This window comes from Marmota monax, unplaced genomic scaffold (assembly GCF_021218885.2).
Source record: "Marmota monax isolate L192 unplaced genomic scaffold, Marmota_monax_Labrador192_F-V1.1 WCK01_AAM20220418_F8-fsc00357, whole genome shotgun sequence".
Lineage (NCBI taxonomy): Eukaryota > Metazoa > Chordata > Mammalia > Rodentia > Sciuridae > Marmota > Marmota monax.
In genome coordinates, this window is record NW_026694465.1 from 385,598 (window position 1) to 409,431 (window position 23,834).

The window sequence follows — 23,834 nt, forward strand, 5'->3', positions numbered from 1 at the left end:
ATAGATGTTATTTCAAGAGGCTTAGTATCTGGGCTGGTATCAAAGAAAGGAATCATGCTTAGATCTTTTGTATACCAACTGAACGTTGCTACCAGTACACTATTCTTTATTTGCTGTGTTCAACTTTAGTGTTAATTTGCAAATATGACCTGCTCACATATATTTGAATTTTAGCAATTCACTTACAAGTGAATTATGAATTGGGGCAATTCATTTTGAACTCCAGAATCTATCTTACAACAGCTGTGTAAACATGAATGGTCATTAATTTTGTGTGTGTATGTGTGTGTGTTTTCACTTATAAAATAAAAATAAAAATAATTGCCCTGCCAAATTTACAATGTTTATTAAATTGGCTACTATATGTAGGACATCATAAAATAAAGCACTCTCTTTATCGCTCTCTCTCTCAATAAATAAATAAATATATATATATATATATATATATATATATATATATATATATAAAAGCATTGTATACATAATAAATGCTATTATTAGAATTGGTTTGTCATTCTCGTAAGAATGAAATATAAGAAGATACAGATTAGCCTAGAAATGCAAAGTTTTTAAAAATGTATGTAGCCTTTTATAAATTTACATGGAAAATTTGGATCATCTAAATAAAAAGTGTTTAGAAATTTATCTTATAATGTAGGACAATAATAAAGCAAAATATGAATGCCACAAAAGAATATTTTAATGACAAATTCAACTTCAAATGAGCAGGGAGGAAAAACAAATCACATAGTTCCCCAATTCCTTGCCCTCTGTTTCCACTGGTAAGTACCCAGCACTCCACAGTATCTAATGCTTTCCAAAACAGGACTAAGTATTAGTGCAATAAGTATTCTTCCAAATATGCCTCTGTTTCCTAACCTAAAACAATCATGGCAGCTTTCCAACTGATATATGGGCAAATATTTGAGTACCCTAAATCAATGATGGGCAGGATTCTTCAGTTTTAAAGAAATTTCTAGAAGACATTAGTGATGAAAAAGAAAAAAATAAATTCAAATATAAACCACAATCTATGTTAGAGTTATATTAGAAAGATGTTTACAATGTATACTTTAAGAAAAACAGACCTATCCTTCCAAATGCACATGCTTTTCTTCTTCTACTAATGTCTAAGTTATGCAATAAAACATAAATATAATTTAGAAGACTGCAGAGGTATCAATGTAGGGGATCTATAACACACAGAAATGAGAAACCACAAAGTGCAAATGTTTGTCATTTCAATCAGTGTGATTCTCCACTCAATAAAAAATAAAAATTTAAACAAATGTCAAAAAATAAATGCAGGATGTGAGAGCAATCAATGTTTGCCGTCCATTTAAAGTTAAAAAGATCAAACCTTATAGTTTCTGACAGGAACAGAAGAGTCTGACTAAATCTGTGTGCTTTTCATCACAAATAATGCTACCTGAGCTAATAATAACAGATCAGTAAATCAGAAGCTACATTTAAAATACCTATTGTCAATAGAACTTGTAAGTTATCAAGAAAATGCCAAAATATCTTTCTAAACTATTTTATTACTGCATCAAGATGTAATTTCAAGTATCTAAAATCTGTCTAAAATTGTGCTGCTGGTAACTCCTGAATTATTTCCTTTTCACTAGTTTCTCATATCTATGCCTTCACTTTTATCCTCATGTCTTCTTACATTCCAAATCTATTCTAGTTTGATGTCAAGGCCAAAGAGCAAAGTGACTATCAGTAACTGGAAGTATGTTCATCATTAGAATTAGTCCCAACAACTGTGTATTTGTTCATCTGTATACAATGAGTGATCCTAAGGCAGCTATAGTGGCCTATGGAAAGCTTTCATAGAATCTGCCCTTGACTATTACACAAATATTCTGATTATGGATACATTGGCTCCTACTGTAGTTACCTCACATTTCCCAACCAAACTGGGACTCTCACCACTCAGTCCATGGGATATCCCCGGACATCCTTCTAAGCTCTGGCCAATATTACAAGTTAGACCCTACTTCCCATTAACTATACATTACTCTCTTAGGTATTGCTCAATATCTTGCCTAGATTATGCCAATGATCTTAACCAAGGAAAAGGAGATACCACCTAGATAGAAGAAAAATACCCTAAATCACATGCTCATGGGAACCCAGAAAGTAATCCATCCTTATTCTCACAGTGAAGATAATAACTTGCCACTCATAGTCACTGAGCTCTTGGCTGAATTTGAAGTCTGCCAAGATTCATTATCAGGATGGTCACACTGCAAAGCTCATGTTAATGTGTCTCTTCCATGAGAGCCCAACAGCAGGGGAGTAATAGACAGGTGAAGATCAGTGAGATTATGGAGCGCCCTGGAAACCATATAGAAAAGTTTTTTGCTTTATCTGAAGTTCCATAAGTAGCTGTTATTTCCCCTGAGTTGGAGATACTCAAGCCAAAGAAGTGTTTTGAGTCATCACATCCTGGTTTGTTCACAAAAGATCCTTTTACTCTGAAATAATCGCCTATTTGAGCAAAAGAAAAGTTAATTTATATAATACAAAGCTGATGAAGTAGGCTAGTTTAGCATAGTGGTATGTATATCTATTATCTATAATAGCCTTTGGCAAAAAAAAGTAATGATTTGTTCAATCCACTTTACCTATCATGCCTTGGTCAATAAATGTGCTTGTGTTTTACATCTCCTCAAGAATACCACCACTTTCTAAGAGAGAGGAGAGAACTTATTGCTTATAGATAGATAGAAATGAAATTTCACTTAGTTTTGATTTTCTTTCTTTAATTATTGACTATTTATTCTCAAAGTAGTACTAATTTTTCCCATAATAACATTTATCTTTTTGCTGCTGAGACTTGGTGTTTAGTTATGATACATTTATTTTGCTTTATGGATGCTTTTTCCTTTCCTCCTTTAGCTTGTCAAATCCAAAAAGAAAAGAGCATGGATCTGTGCCTACATCCCCCTGAAGTTTCAGATATAATTAGTCATTTAAATCTTTAAACACTTGCTAGAACAGGCAGTGATGTAAATCCAACTTTCAAGTTAGATTCAGATTTAAATCCCAATAATTTAGAAATATCTTTTTTAGCTTTGAAGACTGAAAATTGAAGTGCGTATGTCAAACCTTTTCTAGATATGATGTTAGAGGAAATGCATTCTCTCATACATCATACAATACACTTTCATGAGTAACAGCAGTATCCCCCGACAGTAAGTGACATCATAAAGAAACTCATGGAGATATGGGAAGCATCACAACTGAAACTTATTTGGCAGCTCTACCTCAGCAGCACCTAAACCTGTCAACACAGGCACACCTTTGAAGGAGGACGATGGTTATTACTAGATTTAGACTAGACGTATTAGTAGGTTACCCTTGGTCCCAATAGATACTTATATTTTCCTTGTGAAGGGTCCTCAGCTAAGATAGAAGAAAGATGGTAGAAAAACACTTGAACGGAATGGTTTGTATTACTGATTCTATCATTATATTTCCAAGATTATGATTCTAAATACAATTGATTATGTCATGATAAAGTAAAAAGGAAATAAAATGGCCATGTATATCTGCAGACACCAATTTTATTAGGCCTTATTTTTAAGGGTATGTATATCAAGGAAAAATGGGCTTATGAAATACTTAAAAATACAAAAGCAAGATCATCACTTTCAAGATACTAAGAAAAATGCATAATATTAACATGATTTACTCCACAAATCAAAGGATTGTTTTAGGAGTCATACTTTGTGGTTTTCATAAAGCTAAAATAGATTTTCTAAATCCAAATATATTTTATAATAATGAGAAAAAAGAGAAAGAGAAATATATATATATAATATTTTATATTATAAAATATAAATATATTAAATATTGACATTCAAAACATTGAACATTAGCAATGAAAGATAGTGAGATAAAAAGAAATAATTTGAGCTCTACATTAATCTCAGCTTATCACCTAGAGAAAGTTTCCAGAAGCAGTGCTGGATGGAAAAACCCACAGCCAACCACAGGACCTGTTATCACTACCCAGATTCAAACCATCTTCTTTCAAGAGACAATGCATAGAGTAAAAATATCTTAACACACCAGAAGAAAAAAAATTAAACCAGGAATAATGCAATCCTTGTTGTACCCAGCAAACTTTAAAGCAAATCCTGAAATGATCAAATGGTTTCCTTATACAAACCTATGCTTTCAAAAAATGAAGAAAAACCCTCTAAATTATTTATAGGAATATAAAAATATCCAGCATCAAGCACAGTAAGATTCATATCTGACATAAAGTCAGAAATTACCAAATACGTAAAGAATAAAAAATACAACAATCCACAACAATAAGAAAAAAATAAACAAACTGACATATGAATAAAAATAGTGATAGAATTAATGAACTAGAACATTAAGCAGGTGTTATGACTGCATTCTCAATGTTCAAGATGTTATAGGAGCTATTGACCTTGATAAGAAGAGACACAGAAGTTATAATAAAGATCTAGATCAAAGCCTAGAGTTGTATATTACAATTCCTGAGATGAACAAGACACAGAATATAATTAACACCTGGTTAGATGTTGTAGAAAAAATAATTAGTGAACTTGAAAATATAGCAATGGGTCTAGGGCTGTGGCTCAGTGGTAGAGCACTCACCTGGCATGCATGAGGCACTGTGTTCAATCCTTAGCACCACACAAAAATAAAATAAAGGTATTGTGTCCACCTACAACTAAGAAAAAAAATTAAATATATATAGCAATGATAAATATTCAAAATAAAAAGCAGGAAAAAAAAAAAGAAGAAGAAAGCCAAGGAGCTGGGCATGGTGACTCATTCCTGTAATCTCAGCAACTCAGGAAGCTGAAGTAGGAGGATCATGAGATCAAAGCCAGTCTCAGCAATTTAGCAAGGCCTTAAGCACCTTAGCAAAACCCTGTCTCAAAATAAAATATGAAAAATACTGCGGATGTGGCTCCACAGTTAAGAGCCTCTGTGCTCAAAAAAAAAAAAAAAAAGAGTAAACAGAACAGAACATCAATGAACTGAGGACAAAGTGGCCACACATGTATTTAAGAGAAAAATTTAAGGAACCCAAAGGGGCAAAAACAGGTTTTATACAAAGAGTCAAAGATAAGAATCGCGTTAGATTTCTCTGAGGAGAGCTCGCCAGAACATAATGGAGTAACATCTATAAAATATAGGGAGAAGAAAAAAAAAAGGAAACTGTTAATATATAAGTAGTGCATATAATAATATCATTCAAATACTTAGATAAAAATTAAACCTTTTTAGACATGCAAAAGTTGAAATAATCACTAAGTGCTCTGTGGAACAAACAATGTCTTTAAAAAGATCTTAAAACAAAAGAAAATGGTATCATAATGAAATCTGGATCTGCATAAAGGAATGATGAGCATAGGAATTTTAATAACAGACAAATACATTTTCATTTATTATTTAATACTTTTTAAAGCAAGAGTTTAATGCAACCATAATAATACAGTTTGGATATTTAACATTTAATGAAAAACAGACAATAGCTAAAAGTCTACAAATAGAAGTACACTATCTTAAAGTTATGTTACTATATGTAAAACAGTATAAAAGTTCTTGAAAGCAGACTGTGAAGAATTAAAGATGTAGGTCCAGAAGTGGTGATACACACCTCTAATCCTGTCGGCTTAGGAGGCTGAGGCAGGAGGATAATGAGTTCAAAGCCAGTCTCAGCAAAGGTGAGGCACTAAATAACTCAGTGAGACCTTGTCTCTAAATAAAATACAAAATAGGGCTTGGGATGTGGCTCAGTGGTCGCATGCCCCTGAGTTCAATCCCCGGTACAAAAAAAAAAAAAAAACTTAAAGATGTAAACTACAAACAATAATATTTCCATTAACATAACAGAATTGCAACTGGTCAAGATAGGAAAAAATAAAATACTCAATGTAAAAGAAGTTGATAAAATAAGGAAAAATAATGAAGAACAGATGAACAAATAAACAATAATGTGAAGGAAGGAGTAAATCAAAAATTAACATCATGAAATTAGAATGGTCTAAAAATTTAAGTTTAATTGTAGAGTTCATCAAATTGGATTAAAAAAATCGGAAACCACATACGCTGACCCCCCCAAAAAATTCTCTTTAAGAATCAAAATGTAAATACTTGTGTATTAGCTTGTTTTTTATTGCTGTAACACAAACCTAAAGCTGAGTAATTTTTAAAGAAAACAGCTTTAGTTAGCTCACAGTTCTGGAGGTCCAAAAACATGGCTGGAGCCTCTGCTTGACTCTAGTTGGAACCCCTGGAAGATGGCATTTCAATGACAGAAAACTACAGTAAGACAGCAAGTCAGAGAGCAGGCAGGGGCCCACCTTGCTCTTTTAAGCAACCATCTCCACAAAACTAACTAGGATCCCAGGAACGCTATCATAAATTCCTTCCTAGGACCACAATCTCATGATCTAATTACTTTGCCTTAAGCCCTATCACTTGAAGATTTCATTCTGCATTTATACCATCCCATTGAGAACCAAGTTTCCATGAATTGAACATGAATTCTTTTTTTTTTAAGAGAGGGAGAGAGAGAGAGAGAGAGAGAGAGAGAGAATTTTTTAATATTTATTTTTTAGTTTTCAGTGGACACAATCTTTATTTCTTATTTTTTTTTTAATTTTTTTTAAAGAGAGACAGAGAGAGAGAGAATTTTTTTTTTTTTTTTACTACTTATTTTTTCAGTTCTCGGCAGACACAACATCCTTGTTTGTATGTGGTGCTGAGGATCGAACCCGGGCCGCACGCATGCCAGGCAAGCGCGCTACCACTTGAGCCACATCCCCAGCCCCTTTATTTCTTATTTTTATGTGGTGCTAAGGATCGAACCCAGCGCCCCACGCTTGCCAGGTGAGCGCGCTACCGCTTGAGCCACATCCCCAGCCCCATGAATTCTTGAGGAAGAAACTGAAAATATATCCAAACCACAGCAACATATAAAAATTGGAAAAAAGGTATATATTGCTAGCACTGATCAAAAGAAAGCTGGAATGTCTATGTCAATGTCAGAGAAGTAGATTCAGAGCACAATTTCTTACCAGGAAAACTTGCCTGACAAAAGGGGCAAGTTCATCAAGATAGTTTTTACAATCCCAGCCAGTCACAGTGGCACACGCCTATAATCCCAATGGTTAAGGAAGCTGAGGCAGGAGGATCATGAGTTCAAAGCCAGCCTCAGTAAAAGCAAGGCACTAAGCAACTCTGTGAGACCCTGTCTGCAAATAAAATATAACAATTAGGGAGGCAGGAAGATGTCAGAATAGAGGAAGTCCTGTTTCTGGCTGCTCTGTGACATGAATCCAAGAAAGCGGATAGGCAGCTTCTCCACAAGGTCTCCCCTAGACGAAACACAACATCTCAGAGGGTATGAGAAGACCCCCTATGCAGTGGATTTTTACAGAAATCACCAGCACTGTGACCCCCCGGGCAGAAATCAGAGCCTCTGGGCTCAAGTAAGTCTCCAGACTCTGGACCCAAAGCCCATAGTTCTAGCTCACACACCGCTCACAAGCGACTTAGCAGAAACACCTATCAGCATCTCTGCAGAACTCCAGACTGTGTTCCACTCCCACACAGGTCACTAGGCTGTTACCTATCCACAGCACAAGGCCATTGCCCAGCTTTCCCCACCTCACCAGACACCCCAGTGCTGGAAGCAGACTGACTCCATCTTGGAAAACTCCCTAACCATTTTGTGGTAGATGTGGCTATCAAATTGGATCGCCATTTGAGCAGGTACCTGATTTCCAATTCCTCTTCCCTCTCCAATGGCATTAACTCTGCACAGTGGCCACCCAGCACAAGAACAGCTGTCAGTTGGACAGGAGTGCAGTGTGAACAGGGCGCTGCCACCTGGTGTTAGCCTAGGGGGTGAGAGGTCCCGCAGTTGGGACCTGATAAGTAAGAGAGGTGAGGGGAGTAAAGTCTGGAGCATAACAGAGAGAGACAGGATCTGGGAAATCTCCAGGCAAGAGAGGGAGACAATACCAGGGGCTCAAGTGGTCACAAAAAAAAAAAAAAAAAGACCTGTGAGACATTATTTCCCTGCTGGAACTGATGGGTGGCACTCCTTGCTTCCAGATGCTCCACACCAGGTCCAGTCTTCACACCCTTGATTACCTACACCATCCTGAGGGCAGAGACACCTACTGCATGAGACAATGCCACCTACTGGATAAGAAGAAAAGAAATAGATCTCTAAGAGTATTTTTTATTCTCTTCTTTCTCTTCTACCCTTCTATCCTCTGGCCCTCATATCCCCAACATATGTAAAACCAAGAACTTTGCATGAAATAGAACATTAAGGACTGAGTCACCTAAATAATATAATATAGAGGAATTACATGAGCCCTTTTTCTTCTTTTTTTTTTCTTTTTTCTCCTCTTTTTTTTCTTTCTTCTTTCCCTTTTTATCTCTTTCTTCTTTCTAAAAACATATGTGTGTTGTTTTATGTACTCTACTGTCTCCCCACATAATTGTCTACTCCAAATTACCTCCTACTACTAACCGTCATCACTAGATCTCTCCTTCACATTTCCTAACATATATTTACTCTATTTACTCACATCTTCTCCCCTCAACATATCATCCTATGTCTGACCCCCTGTTCATTGTGCACCACCAGAAACTGTAAACCTTTTCATGAAACTACTGATTATATTTTAAATAATAATTGAATCCAACATTTCTGGACATTGAGACTAAACTGTAAATGTCTTAATAACAACAATTTGTTCGTAGGTAATGTATTGTTGATATTGGGATCTGTTAACATTGTCCTTGCCCACAAAGGAGAGATCTTGGAACCCTTACAAGAGCACTACAAATCTATAGGGTAATAACAATAACACACCAGATCCACAGAGCTGGAAAGGAAGACACATGAGAAACATGAGAAGACAAGGGAAGAAAGTACCACAAACAAATCAAAACAACTCATTATTAGATGCATTGGCAGCAATAGCAGAAAAAATTACAGAGAAAGATTTCAGGATATACATGGGTAAAATGTTTTGGGATCTCAAAAAAGAAATGAGAGAACAAATACAGGCAGTGAAAGATCACTTTGACAATGAGCTACATAAACAAATTCAAGAAGCAAAAGATCACTGCAACAGGGAGATAGAGGTTCTAAAAAAAAAAAAAACCAGAAATCCTTGAAATGAAAGAAATAATAAACCAAGTTAAAAACTCAAATGAAAGCATCAGCAACAGAGTAGACCACTTAGAAGATAGGATATTAGACATTGAAGATCAAATATCATCTTGAAAAGAACATAGACCACACAGCAAAAATGATAAGATACCATGAGCAGAACATTCAAGAAATATGGGATAGCATAAAAAGACCAAATATAAGTTATTGAGATAGAGGAAAGCATAGAGGTCAAAACCAAAGGAATGAACAATTTATCCAATGAAATAATATTATGAAGAATGAATTGAAAATCCAAATTCAAGAAGCCTAAAGGACACCAAATGTACAAAATCACAATAGACCCACACCAAGGCACATTATAATGAAAATGCCCAACTTACAGAATAAGAAGAGAATTTTAAAAGCCACAAGAGAAAGGAATCAGATTACATATAAGGGAAAGCCAATTAGGAAAGACAACAATCATAACAAGACATAACAATCATAAATATATATGCCCCAAACAATGGTGCAGCTATGTTCATCAAGCAAACTCTTCTCAAATTCAAGAGTCAAACTGACCACAACACAATAAACTTGGGAGACTTTAATACACCTCTCTCACCACTGGTTAGATATTCCAAACAAAAGTTGAATAAAGAAACTATAGAACTCAATAACACAATTAATAATTTAGACTTAACTGATATATATATAGAACATTTCAACCTGTATCAAGCAGATACACTTTCTTCTCAACAGCACATGGATTCTTCACTAAAATAGACCATATATTATGTCACAAAGCAACTCTTAGCAAATACAAAAAAGTAGAGATACTATCATGCATTTTTTTTTCAGATCATAATGGAATGAAATTGGAAATCAATGACAAAATGAAAAATAAAAATTTCTCCATCACCTGGAGACTAAACAATATGCTACTGAATGAACAATGTGTTAAAGAAGAAATCAAGGGGGAGATTTTTAAAAGTCTTAGAGATAAATGAGAATACGGACACAATCAAAATCTCTGGGACACTATTAAAATAGTCCTAAGAGGAAAATTCATTGCATGGAGTTCATTCCTTAAATAAGAAAAAGTCAACAATAAATGACCTCACAGTACATCTGAAAGCCCTAGAAAAAGAAGAATAAACCAGCAGCTAAAGCAGTAGAAGGCAAGAAATAATTAAAATTAGAGCTGAAATCAATAAAATTGAAACAAAAGCAACAAAAAAGAAACAATTGAAAAAATTGACAAAACAAAAAGTTGGCTCTTTAAAAAAATAAATAAAATTGACAGACCCTTAGCTACCCTAATGAAGAGGAGAGAGAGAACTCAAATTTTCAGCATATGTGATGAAAAAAGGTAATATCACAACAGACACTATAGAAATATAGATGATAATTAGAAATTATTTTTAAATCTTATACTACAATAAAATAGAAGACATCAAAGGCATTGACAAATTTGCCCAGAATTAGTGAGGAAGATATATACAATTTAAACAGACCAATATAAAGTTAGAAGAAGCCATCAAAAGCTTACCAACCAAGAAAAGCCCAGGACCAGATGGATACACAGCCAAGTTCTATAAGGAAGTTCTTTAAAGAAGAACTAAAACCAATACTCTTCCATTTATTTAGGAAATAGAAAAAGAGGCAGTAATTCCAAACTTATTCTATGAGACCAATATCACCCTAATCCCAAAACCAGGCAAAGACACATCAAATAAAGAAAATTTCAGACAAATATTTCTAATGAATATAGTTGCAAAAATTCTCAATAAAATTCTGGCATATTGAATACAAAACATATCAAAAAGTTTGTGCACCATGATCAAGTGGGATTCATCCCAGGGATGCAAGGTCAGTTCAACATATGGAAATCAATAAATGTAATTCTTAATATGAATTGATTGAAAGATAAGAATCATATGATCATATCAATAGACACAGAAAAAGCATTTGACGAAATACAGCACCCCATTATGTTCAAAACACTATAAAAACTAGGGATAACAGGAACATATCTCAACATCATAAAGGATATCTATGCTAAGCCTCAGGCCAATATCATTCTAAACAGAGAAAAATTGAAGGCATTCCCTCTAAAAACTGGAACAAGACGGGGATGCCCTCTTTCACCACTTCTATTCAACATAGTTCTTGAAACACTGGCCAGAGCAATTAGACAGAAAAAATAAATCAAAGGGATATGTATAGAAAAAGAAGAACTTAAATTAGCGCTATTTGCTGATGATATGATTCTATACCCTAGAAGAACCAAAATACTCCACCAGAAAATTTCTAGAACTAGTAAATGAATTAAGCAAAGTAGCAGGATATAACACCAACACCCATAAATCAAAGGTATTTCTGTATATCAGTGACCAAGCCTCTGAGAAGAAAATGAGAAAATCTACCCCATTCACAATAACATCAAAAAAAAAAAAAGAAAGATACTTGGGAGTCAACTTAATCAAAGAGCTGAAAGAGCTATATAATGAAAACTACAGAACCCTAAAGAAAGAAATCAAAGAAGACTCTAGAAGATGGAAAGATCTACCTTGCTCTCGGATAGGCAGAATTAATATTATCAAAATGACCATACTACCAAAACCACTATACAGATTAATGCAATTCCTATCAAAATCCCAATGGCATCCTTCATCGAAATAGAAAAAGCAATCACCTGGAAAAATAAGAAACCCAGAATAGCTAAAGCAATCCTTAGCAGGAAGAGCGAAGCAGGTGGCATCACTATACCAGACCTTAAACTATACTACAGAGTAATAGTAACAAAAACAGCATGGTATTGACACCAAAACAAACTGGTAGACAACTGGTACCCAATAGAGGACAAAGGAACTAACCCACAAAATTACAATTATCTTATATTAAACAAAGGTGCCAAAATCATGCACTGGAGAAAAGATAGCCTCTTCGAAAAATGGTACTGGGAAAACTAGAAGTCCATATGCAACAAAATGAAATTAAATCCCGATCTCTCACCATGCACAAAACTTAACTCAAAATGGATTAAAGACCTAGGAATTAAACCAGAAACTCTGTATCTAATAAAAGAAAAAGTAGGCCCTAATCTTCATCACATGGGGCTAGGCCACAACTTTCTTAATAAGACTCCGATAGCCCAAGAATTAAAACCAAGAATCAATAAATGGAATAGACACAAACTAAAAAGTTTCTTCTCAGCAAAAGAAACATTCTGTGAGGTGAACAGAGAGCCTACATCCTGGGAGCAAATTTTTACCCCTCACACATCAGATAGAGCACTAATCTCTAGGGTATATAAAGAGTTCAAAAAACTAAACACTGAATAAACAAATAAACCAATCAACAAATGGGCCAAGGACCTGAACAGACACTTCTCAGATACACAATCAATCACCAAACATATGAAGAAATGTTCATCATCTCTAGCAATTAGAGAAATGCAAATAAAAACTACTCTGGTAGTCATCAAGTCATCTCATTCCAGTCAGAATGGCAGCTATTATGAAGACAGACAACAATAAGTGTTGTGGAGGAGGTGGGGAAAAAGGCACACTCATACACTGCTGGTGGGACTGCAATTGGTGCAGCCAATATAGAAAGCAGCATGGAGAGTCCTTGGAAATCTGGGAATGGAACCACCATTTGACACAGCTATCCCTCTTCTCAGTCTATATCCAAAGGACTTAAAAACAGCATACTACAGGGACACAGCCACATCAATGTTTATAGCAGCATAATTCACAATAGCTGTGGAGCCAAACTAGATGCCCTTCAGTGGATGAATGGATAAAAAAAATGTGGCATATATACACAATGGAATTTTACTCAGTAATAAAAGAGAATAAAATCATGGCATTTGCAGGTAAATGGATGGCATTGGAGAAGATAATGCTAAGTGAAGTTAGCCAATCCCCCAAAAACCAAATGCTGAATGTTTTCTCTGATATAAGGAGGCTGACTCATAGTGGGGTAGGGAGGGAGAACATGAGAGGAATAGATGAATTCTAGATAGGTAAGAGGGGAGGGAGGGAGAAGGAGGAGGCAGGGGATTAGCAAGGATGGTGAAATGTGATGGACATCATTATCCAAAGTACATGTATGAAGACACAAACTGGTGTCAACTTACTTTATATACAAACAGAAATATAAAAAAATTGTGGTATATATGTGTAATAAGAATTGTAATGCAAAAAAAAGTACATGTATAAAGACATAAATTGCCATGAACATACTTTATATATAAAGATATGAAAAATTGTGCTCCATATGTGTAATAAGAATTGTAATGCATTCCTATGTTGTAGTATTTAAAAAAATAAAATCAATTTAAAATAAATAAATAAATAAAATACAAAAAAACGACTAGGAATGTGGCTCAGTGATTAAGTGCCCTTTGGTTAAATCCCTGGTGTCAAAAAGAAAGAAGATAAAAGAAATAGAAAAATAATAAAAATTAGATAGGAAATCAACGAAACAGAACACCAAGTAATAAAGCAAACATGAGATAGAGAAAATAACAGCAACAAAATACCATTGCACACCTATTAGAATATAAAATATAAAATACTAACTATAACAACTATTGCCAAGGATACAGAACTACTGAAAGTCTCATACTCTACCAGTACAAATGTAAAATTATGCCAACTGAAGAATAGTTAGCATTTCATATAAAAATTAAACACACTCCATATGACCCAGCTAGTTTAATCCTGCATATTTATCCAAGAGAATTACTGCATATATCCACATGAAGTCTTCCATGTGAATTTTTATGACAACTTTATTCGCAGTGGTCAAATATAAGAAGTAACTCAAATGTCCTTCAAGTGAGGAATGAAAAAATTGTGGTATATCTACACAATAAGAGGCTACTCACCAATGAAAAAGCTTGAATTATTGATTCATGCAACAAACTAAGTATGCTGAGTGGAAAAAAAAAAGCCAGCAAAAAAAAAAAGTACATGTTTTAAGAACCAATTATATAAAATCTGGAAAATGCAAGTCAATCTACAATGAGGAATAAACAAAACACCAACTGCTTAGTAATAACAAAAGGGAAAAAGGTTGGGAAAAGCAGAGTAGGAAAGGGCATGAGGAAACTTTAGAGGGTGTGCACACAGGTCTTGATTGTGTTGTTTAATGTGCACATACAGATGCCAAAAGATATCAAGTGATGTGCTTTAAACATTTGCAATTTATTGTATGTCAACTTGACTTCAATAAAGATGTGTGTGTTCGTTTAACAACCTAGTTGAGCAAAAAAATAAGAAAGTAAGTAGGATGAGATAGGAAGGCTGTCAAGAAAACTCATATTTAAAAAAAAAACATTAAAATTAACATTAGACACAATAAAATACACATAAAATCCTTAGTCATTTATTTCTGAGGCATCAAAAGAAAATCTAATTTATTCATAAAAGCAAAGTTACAACATTGGTAAAGTTGATCTCAAAAAATTAAAAGAATAAAATAAATTGAAATAATAATGCCTAAATATAAATTAGAATAAATCACTTATTGGCCAAAGGAAGATGTGAATTCATAGGTCACAAATTTAGCAATATAGTAGGATAATGGGAAATGGCATGGCAGAAAAGTGGATGCTCATCAAATTAATCACCGTACTATAAAATTAAATCTAATAAGAATACAATTAAAAGGCAAAAGAAAGATTAACTTTTGTCTTACTCAGCTTTTTCACTTCTGTGACCAAAAGGCCTGACATGAAAATTTTAAAGAGGAACAGTTTATTTGGGGGTTCATGGATGTCTTAGTCCATAGATGGCAGTCTCCATTCCTTAGGGCCTAAGATGAGGCAGAACATTATGGCAGAAAAAGCATCATAGAGGGGAGTGGCTCAAGACATCACCAGGGAGCAGCAAGAGTACTCACTCAGCAAGGACAAAATATATATCCCATCTCCTCCAGCCACACTTTACCTGCCTTCAGTTACCACCCAGTTTATCCCTATCAGGGCATTAATGCACTCACTAATCAGGTTAAGGCTCTCATAAACCAATCATTTCACCTCTAAACCCTGCGTTTCTTCAGCACATTTAAATACAAGAAGATAATGATACGATCTTGAGCAAGAGGTAATTGTGTGGCCCACAGAAAGGTAAGTTTAACCCATGAAAACAAAGAGAATGAGGCCCAGTGTGACATCTGTATAGGATAGAGAACATTTAGGCTGGCTTGATACTATAAGATAGACGTCTTTTCAAAGACTTTATTCAACACCATCAGTCTGAAAAAAATTTTTACCAAAATTTAAATCTAATCACATTGTAATTCCCATCCCAAGGCATGCAGAGGTTATTCATTGCCTTCAGAAAAAAACTTTAAGTATTTAAAAATGACACAGAAAGACACAGTCCTGATCCCCAAGTGCATTTTCAGCCACACTACTCTGCTGCAGGTCTGTAATTTGTAGCCCTGATGGTCTGCTCACATTTCTCCAGGCAAACCATTTTCTCTACTTGTTTGTGTTTTGTTTCTACTTTCCTTTCCCAATTGAGTATCTTCTGCGTTTGTCCATTTTAAAACTTATTTTAATGTGTTCTTTGTCTTGAAAATGTTTACCAACAGTGCCAGCCCTAGATAAATATTAGATAAATATTTTTGTCACCATTTTCTATTTTCCCATGAAAATGTTATCTTTGCTATGTCACTACTCATAATGTTTGGGATCACTGGTTGTTATTGGCCTGAATTTTTGGCCTTAATATCTTCTATAAGAAATGAGAAAATTTAAGGGATGGATCGTGAGCATTACTCTTTTTTCAGAACATGAAATGGATATGAAATAGTTTTGTATAAATCATTTTTAATAAGTACTCATGGAATGAATGAATACATGGATAACACTAAAATTTGCACCTACTTCCGTATGTTATTTCGTTACTTTAGTATTCTACAGAAAGCATTTTCTTTAATATCATCCTATTTCCTATTGTTCTGCCTTGAGATAAATTATTCATCATAATCTTCACAAAACTCTTCTCTCTTAAAAGATCATCATTGTTGTTCATTCAAAGGATAAATCTCTATGAGAATAGGCAGAGAATAATTAGAAGCTGGAAGCTAAACATTATTGTATCATACAAAAACATGAGGACATACAGGTTTTAACCAGCAGAGTGAAGAATCCTAGTTGAACAACTATAATATTTAGTAGGTATCCTAGAAGATTCATGCCAGAGAAGTAGGGCTAAACCAGTCCTAGATGTAAACAAACGACAATTTTTTTTTTCCACCTGTGGACATATTGAAACGATTAGAGTCATTTTCTGTCATCTCAATATGTAGGGAGGAATGGTGTTTATGAGGTAAGTGGAGGTCTCAGATGCTGCTAAATATCCCACCACTTTCAGGACAGCTTCTCAACACAGAGAATTATCTTGCACCAAATGCCATTAATGTTGAGGTTGAAAAATTATGACCTAGAACAGAAGCTACTACTCTATATCTTCCCTATCAAAGGTTGACATTTTGAAAGGATCAAATCAATTGGCAAGGAACAGCCTTCCAGATTGAAGGTAAATAGTCTTAAATGAAAAGGGCCAAATGCAGAATTCAAACAACAGAGGATTCTTAATATCCAGTACTCAACAAAAATTACAGAAAGCAAGAAATATGACCTACAAATAGAAGGAAAATCAGATGAAAAACAGCAATAAGAAATGGCAGAGATAACGGAATGAGTACAGCAAAATGTTTACACAGAACTTTAATAGGCACCTCACACAACTTTTATAAATATGACTGAAGAATTAAAGAAAGAGATAAGCATATGGAATTAAAAAACACCAAATAGAACTTTTAATTTTAAGTTTTACTAGAAATTATTAATAGTAATGTGTTATTGCAAAAAAAAAATTCTCATTGACCTTGAAGATATAGCTAAAACATAGGAAAAATTTTAAAAAATAGGTTAACATTAAAGATTCAAAAAAAACAGAACCTCAGTAATTGCAGACAAATAGAAAATGCTATTATATATATATATATATATATATATATATATATATATATATATATATGCATTCAGTTGGGGTACAGGAAGAAAAGAGAGACAGGAAAATGTATTTGAATAACTACTAGCCAACAACTACAAAAAACACCAAATTTGATGGAAATCATAAACTTACAAATCTAAGAACATTCTAATCAATAATAATAGAACAACCATATCTTTCAGATGAATCTGGGTCATTCACCAAAGCAAACCATTTTCTGAGTTTAAAAAATATCAACAAATTGGAAAATTTACATTATATTGAGTATTTAGTCTTAAGCCAAGAACTAAAATAAATATTTTTAAATCCTTATACATGTAGAAATTTATAAATAATGCATTTCAAAGTAGCCATAAGTCAATGAAAAAAAATTGCAAAGAAAATTAGAAAACATACTGAAATATTTTAAATGGAATGAAAACTAAAATAAAACAAATTCAATTCATTGCTTTTGGTTCCTACTCTAGAATATTGAAATCTAGAAAGAATTTAGCTTCTAACTGAAAATTAAAAGGAAATAAAGAAAAAGAAAATAAACCCCACCAAACTATATATGTCTTAGTTTTTCTGACTAGTAAAGAGATCTTAGGTCATAAGATACATATTTCACACTCTAAGAAAAGTCAGGAAGATATAAAGGAATGAAACATGAGCTTTGACTTAACTAAAGTTCACACAAGAAAGCACAAGAAAGAAGCGTAAGATGGAAGAGTTCAGCTAGTTGTCATTGGCTAATTGGTGGAGATCAAGTGTGTACTGAACGACAGAATTTTATGCTCCCTGAAAGCCAAAGAAATAGAGTGAGTCTGCCCACTGGGACATCTAGTAGTTTCTTGGGGCTACTATAACAAAATGCCATAAACAGAATGCTGAAAACAAAACAAAACAAAATTATTCTTTCACATTTTTGAAGGCTTTATTCTAAATAAGTGTGCCAATAGGACATGGTTCTCTGTGTTTAGGGGATAAATCCTTCCTTGCCAATCTCAGCTTCTGGTAACCCCAAACATTTCTTGGTTTGCGGCAGAAAAACTCCCAGTCCTTCCAGCTTCCCAAGGTTTTCTTCTCTCTGTATTGCTCTCATTTTAAAGTTCATTGTATTTTAATTGAAAAATAGCAATTTTATGAATTTATAGAGTATAAGGTAATATTTCAATACATGCATGCAATGATGAATGATTGAATCAGGCTAATAAACCTCCACCACCTTAAATACTTATTTCATTGTGGTGTGAATATGTGAATCCATTTTAAGGTATTTTTTGAAGTATGTAATGTACATATGCATACATATTTCTAAAATATATGTGTATATTTTATAGGTAAACGTATACAATATGGTGCTGATAGTCACCCTGGATATAGGGAAACTAAACAAGTTGAATTCATAGAAGTAGATACTTAAATAGTGGTTACCAGAGGCTAGAGTAAAAGTCAAAGGGGAAAGGGGAGATGTTGATTTCCCTTCTTCTTTTAAAGATATCAGTCATATCAATTTGAGTATGACCTCATATGAGCTCTTTATCCACAGTGATACTATTTCCAAATCAGGTCACATTCTGAGGAAATGGAACTTAGGATTTTGGCATCTCTTTGGGGACAAAAGAATCCAACTCCTAACAAAGATTAAAGAAATGTTTGAGAAGATCCCTAAGACCTAAGAGAGGTAGAATGTCAATCCTTCTGCCCCGGGAGATAAAAGAAATGCCACCCAAATCTTTCTCCCTTGTCTTCCCAATAGATTAAAAAAAAAAAAAAAGACATAATCTGTTTAGAAGGAAAACTATCCCCCAAGGTATTAAAGTAAGAAAACAGAAAAAAATTCTTCCTAGCTATAGTAGGTACTGTTGGAAATATTATTTTTAGACAGTCCCATTCTTAAACAAGTATAAGAATGTGTGTGTGTGTGTGTGTGTGTGTGTGTGTGTGTGTGTGTGGTGATCATAGGAAACACAATTGATTAGCTTCAGTCATTTGGAATTCAGTACAAATCCGGTTTCTTCCATCAGCCAGGATTGGGTAGAGAGAGACAGAATTTTCTTAGGGTGAATCTCCAGCATCACATTTTAGCAGACAGCATAACTCCATTTTTCACACTAGAGTGTTTTGATCATTAGTCCATTTTTATTTTAAGTAAAAGTATATTGACAGCAGAGTTCTGGAGTGTCATCTGTAGGGGAATGTCTGGCTCTGGGATGGGCTTGTTCTCTCATTGAAAGAGCCATTGCTGTGATCCATCAAACAGCATTTCACTCTATACATATTTAAAACCCATCCTTCATGAGAAATGGTGGTGATGCAGAATCATTCTCACCGTGGCAAGGCAAGATATTAATGGCCCTTGCTGCTTTTCCCTGAATCATCTCCAGAATATGCCATGAATCAAACAAAAAATTAGCATTGAACCAAAAAAAATTCATAACGGAGGGGTCAGTGGCAGTAGGTAGAGAGAATTTTCTTTTCCACTTTCTGATAGTCCCTTACACTGATATTGTAAATTCTAAAACATGAAACCAATAGTGTTACTTACTAGCTTAAATGTTATTCTTAAATTAATAGCAAAAATATTTGTAAAGCATTTATACTTATAATAATTTTGAAAGTATGAGTCTTCGTTCAGACAAGTTTCCAATATGTGAATTAGATTTTGGTCCTGTTGAAAGTGCATCTGTCAGTCATCAGTGTCAATGAGACAGAATGACCCACATATTCTCCTATGCCCTCTGTCTCTCTGGTAACATCTGAGGCTATGAGAGAGGTACAATCATTCATTCGAATAGTATCAGGATTAAAAGTCTAATGGCTCATCTTTTTTTTTTTTAATGAAATGTGCTATTTAGCACACTTAAGGATTCAGAGCATCATGGCAAAGATGGGACGACAGGTACATTTCAGCCCTCGACCATTTTGAAAATGTGAAATGTTATTGACCTCATTTCTTCCCACCTGATTTTTACCTTAGATAAAGTCTACTAAGCTCTTTTTATGTGTCAGATGTGTCAGGAATTCTCTATTATTCATTCTCTCTCTCTCTCTCTCTCCTTTTCTTCTTTCTTTCTTGTACTGGGCATTGTACCCAGGGGTCCTTAACCACTGAGTCACATCCCCAGCCCTTCTTCTTCATGTTTTATTCAAAGACAAGGTCTCACTGAGTTGCTTAGGGCCTCAATAAGTTCCTGAGGCTGGCTTTGAATTTGCGATCCTCCTGCTTCAGCCTCCTGAGTCTCTGAGATTATAGGTGTGTGCCACCACGCCTGGCCTGATCGGTCCTAAAAATAAATAATTTCATTTAATCGTCCTGGCTGCTTTGGAGTAAATACTGTTATTATCTTCATTTTTAATTTTACGTACCTCAGGTTATAGATGTATTTTAGTATGTCCCCACAACTTTCTAACTTCTCTTATATCTTGATTTCTTGATAATATTCCCAAATCATCATAAATGTTCATATCATCCACAAAAATCATCATACATACTTAAATATCCCAAAAGATATTGTATAGTGTGTGGGTTAATTTCTGCTAATTGATGAAAGAACTATCTAAAACGACTGTTTTGAGTTTCCCAAGAAATAAATAATTGATTTTAAGAATGAACCATTAAAATAGTGTATGTAACAATGGTAAAATTTCTGAGTATCTTACAAAAACAAAGAGTTTTTTTTGTAGCTCATATTTCTTCCCCACAGAAGTTCATCTGGGACTCTAGATCTTCCTCACTCTACATGCATCCTGGGGTACACCTATGTCATGGCAGAAGGACTAGGGAGGAGGGAAATCCATAAAATATTTCTGAAAGCTTCAGGTAAAAAGTGCATTATATCATATTTGACAGCCAAATCTGACACTAAGAGGATAGGGATATATAATCTCTGAGTAAGTTGATATCATGAGTGGGAGAAATAGTTAATATTTAAAATGTTTATTGAAATACAGTTTACTAAAATAACTAAAAATGAATAAAATCAGATCAAGAATTGAAAAACACATCAGAAGATTTTTAAAGAATGCTGCATTTCTTAAAACCATGATTAAAAATCATCTCGGAATTATAGATTACTCTGTTTCTAGAAAATTTTTATCAGTTCTAAAAAATTGGAGAAAAATAAAAGCTTAATCAAAAATATTTTATTTGACAGTCCATCAGACATTGTCCAATGATTGGGTTTGTTTTAAAAGGAGGTTTGTGATTAGTTACTATGTAGCTGATCATTAAGATCCAGTAAGTGAGAGTGTCTATGAATGGCATAGACAGTGAAGTGTCTATGAATGGCACACAAAAGAATTTCATCATTTAAGGGAAAATCAGAAATAAAGAATCCTTCAAGGTATACTTTATAGAAAAATAAGACTTAAAAGGGACAAGAAAACATAGGATGAAAACTCAACAAACAAATGTCTGTTTTTTTTTTCTAAGAATTGAAGTTTCATTGTAGCATACATCTTAATAATATTATCACATATCTTGACTATGCTGGAAAGAAGTGCTGTTCTATAAAAACATGAGCAAAAATGAAGAGGTAGTCCAACACTGTTGCCTTCTTCTTTCTCCCTTCATACAACTCCATCTAACTACTTTTCTTCCTGCACGCTATGACACCTATTCCAGGCATGCTATGGGTTTGGGACTGGTAAACACTCTGCTACCAATGGCAACAAAGCAAGGAGTGGGGAATAGAGCATTCATGAAGTGAGAGACTAAACAGGTGGGAATGCACATGCTGTTGAGTTCAAGTTAAATCAATAAGAAAAATTATGCAAACATCAAAAGTCCTGTATGGATGATATTAACCTAGGTCTTCATTGCCTCATAGAATGCAAGGCTTCCAAAGACAAAACACTTTGAACTCTTCTCAGTTGATCCTATTTGCAAAAGTGCACCCAGCACTTCTAAAAAAATAACAAAACAACTTTACTAACCGCATACAATTTTAATCCAGTTCTTTTCTGAATATATTTGGACAGAATATTGATAACACCATTATCCTTTCACTGCTCAAGCAAAACATATAGATCGTATCCTTGATTTCTCCCTTTCCCTGTGTCCCCACACATAATCTGTCACCAAATTAGTTCCACCTTCCTGATACTTCTTGAATCTAACAGTTTATCTTCATTTTTATGTCACCACCCTTGAAAATTACTATCATCTGTTGCACGGATGATTGCTGATTTCTTTTGTTCCATTTTTGTAACTTCCTAGTATTCACTGCGCACAGCAGTGGATGATTTCTTTATAAAATGTAAATAAATGTAACTCCAGTGGACAAGGGTCCTCAATGGTTTGTATTCCTCTTAAATTTAAATCCAACACTTTTACTATGGCCCTAATGTCCATAATCGTTCTATTTCCCCTGTATCTGATTTGTCCTATGTCTCACCACAATCTAGCATCATTTACTTCTTTTCAATTTCATTTTCTGCTTCTGGAATAATGAACTTGCTGTTCCTTCCACTGGGCATGCACTTTTTTTTTTTTTACTTTGCACAGAAGGAAAAAAAAAATTCATCCTTTAGGTGTTGGTTCAAGTAATACCTCCTCAGAGAAGTATCCTGCAGCAATGTTTCTCTCCAAACTGGTTTCTTATTACTCTTTTCTTGCTCCACATCCTGGTCACTTTTTACATAGTACTTTCAGAATCATTAACAATCTACTGTATTTAAATCACATATCCATGTGTTTTCTCCAGCCAGATGGGGTGCAGACCTTATCTGACCAACTTATGATTCCTTAATACCTATTGCAAGTATTTATGTTTGTGGAATAAATTAACTTCTTGAGAATAAAAAAAATAAAAAATGAAGATAGAGCAATAAGAAGATAGTTTCTGTCAAATTCATAATTTTGCTGAGGTTTGGCATGTTTGTACAAGTACTTCTGTGTGTTGAGCTGGTGTTGGGGAAGTGAGAGAGTAATAGAGAGCCCCCAAATGCCCCTGGAAATACCAGATGGCTGTTTAATTTCCACTTGCTCCCAGGAGAATCTTGAGATCTCACCTCATTCCTAGCTCTAAGTCAATGAGGAAACACCAGAGGGAATATAATATTTTAAAAAGTGTTTTAGAACATTTAGAACCATCAGTGGCCTGACTCCCAGCATTGCTGTCATGTGCAGTAGAAGCCCTTGCTATTTTGCAGGAATATTACAAACTGCTAAAGGACATACACAAAGAAATATACATTGCATTAGATCTGTACATTCCAATACATTTATTATTCCCCTCCCTCCTCCTTACCTATTGAAAATTCATTTTGAATTCTTCCCAACAAAGCTTGAGGAGCTTAGCCACTTTTTGTTCTATATTAATTCAGCTACTTTTACATGCTCACTGTTTTAGTCTGTTTTTTTCACTGCTATGACTTAAAGACCCAACCAGAACAACTGAAGATGAGAAAAAGTTTATTTGTGGGCTCATAGTATCAGAAGTCTTAGTCCCCAGAAGGCTGGCTCCATTCCTTGAGGCTGAAAGTGAGGCAGAACATCATGGCAGGAGAGTATGGCAGAGGGAAGCAGCCCACATGACAATCAGGAATCAGAGAGGCTCCACTCTCCAGTTACAAAATATATACCCCATAGCCACGCCCCCCCATGAAATACTTCTTTCAGTCACATC

At 34.4% G+C, this 23,834-nt stretch overlaps 1 pseudogene; it reads left to right on the plus strand.

The window, feature by feature from the left end:
* The first annotated feature begins 7,808 nt into the window (after window positions 1–7,808).
* Window positions 7,809–23,834, plus strand: part of LOC124075514 (enolase-phosphatase E1-like) — a 100,036-nt pseudogene continuing 84,010 nt past the window's right edge.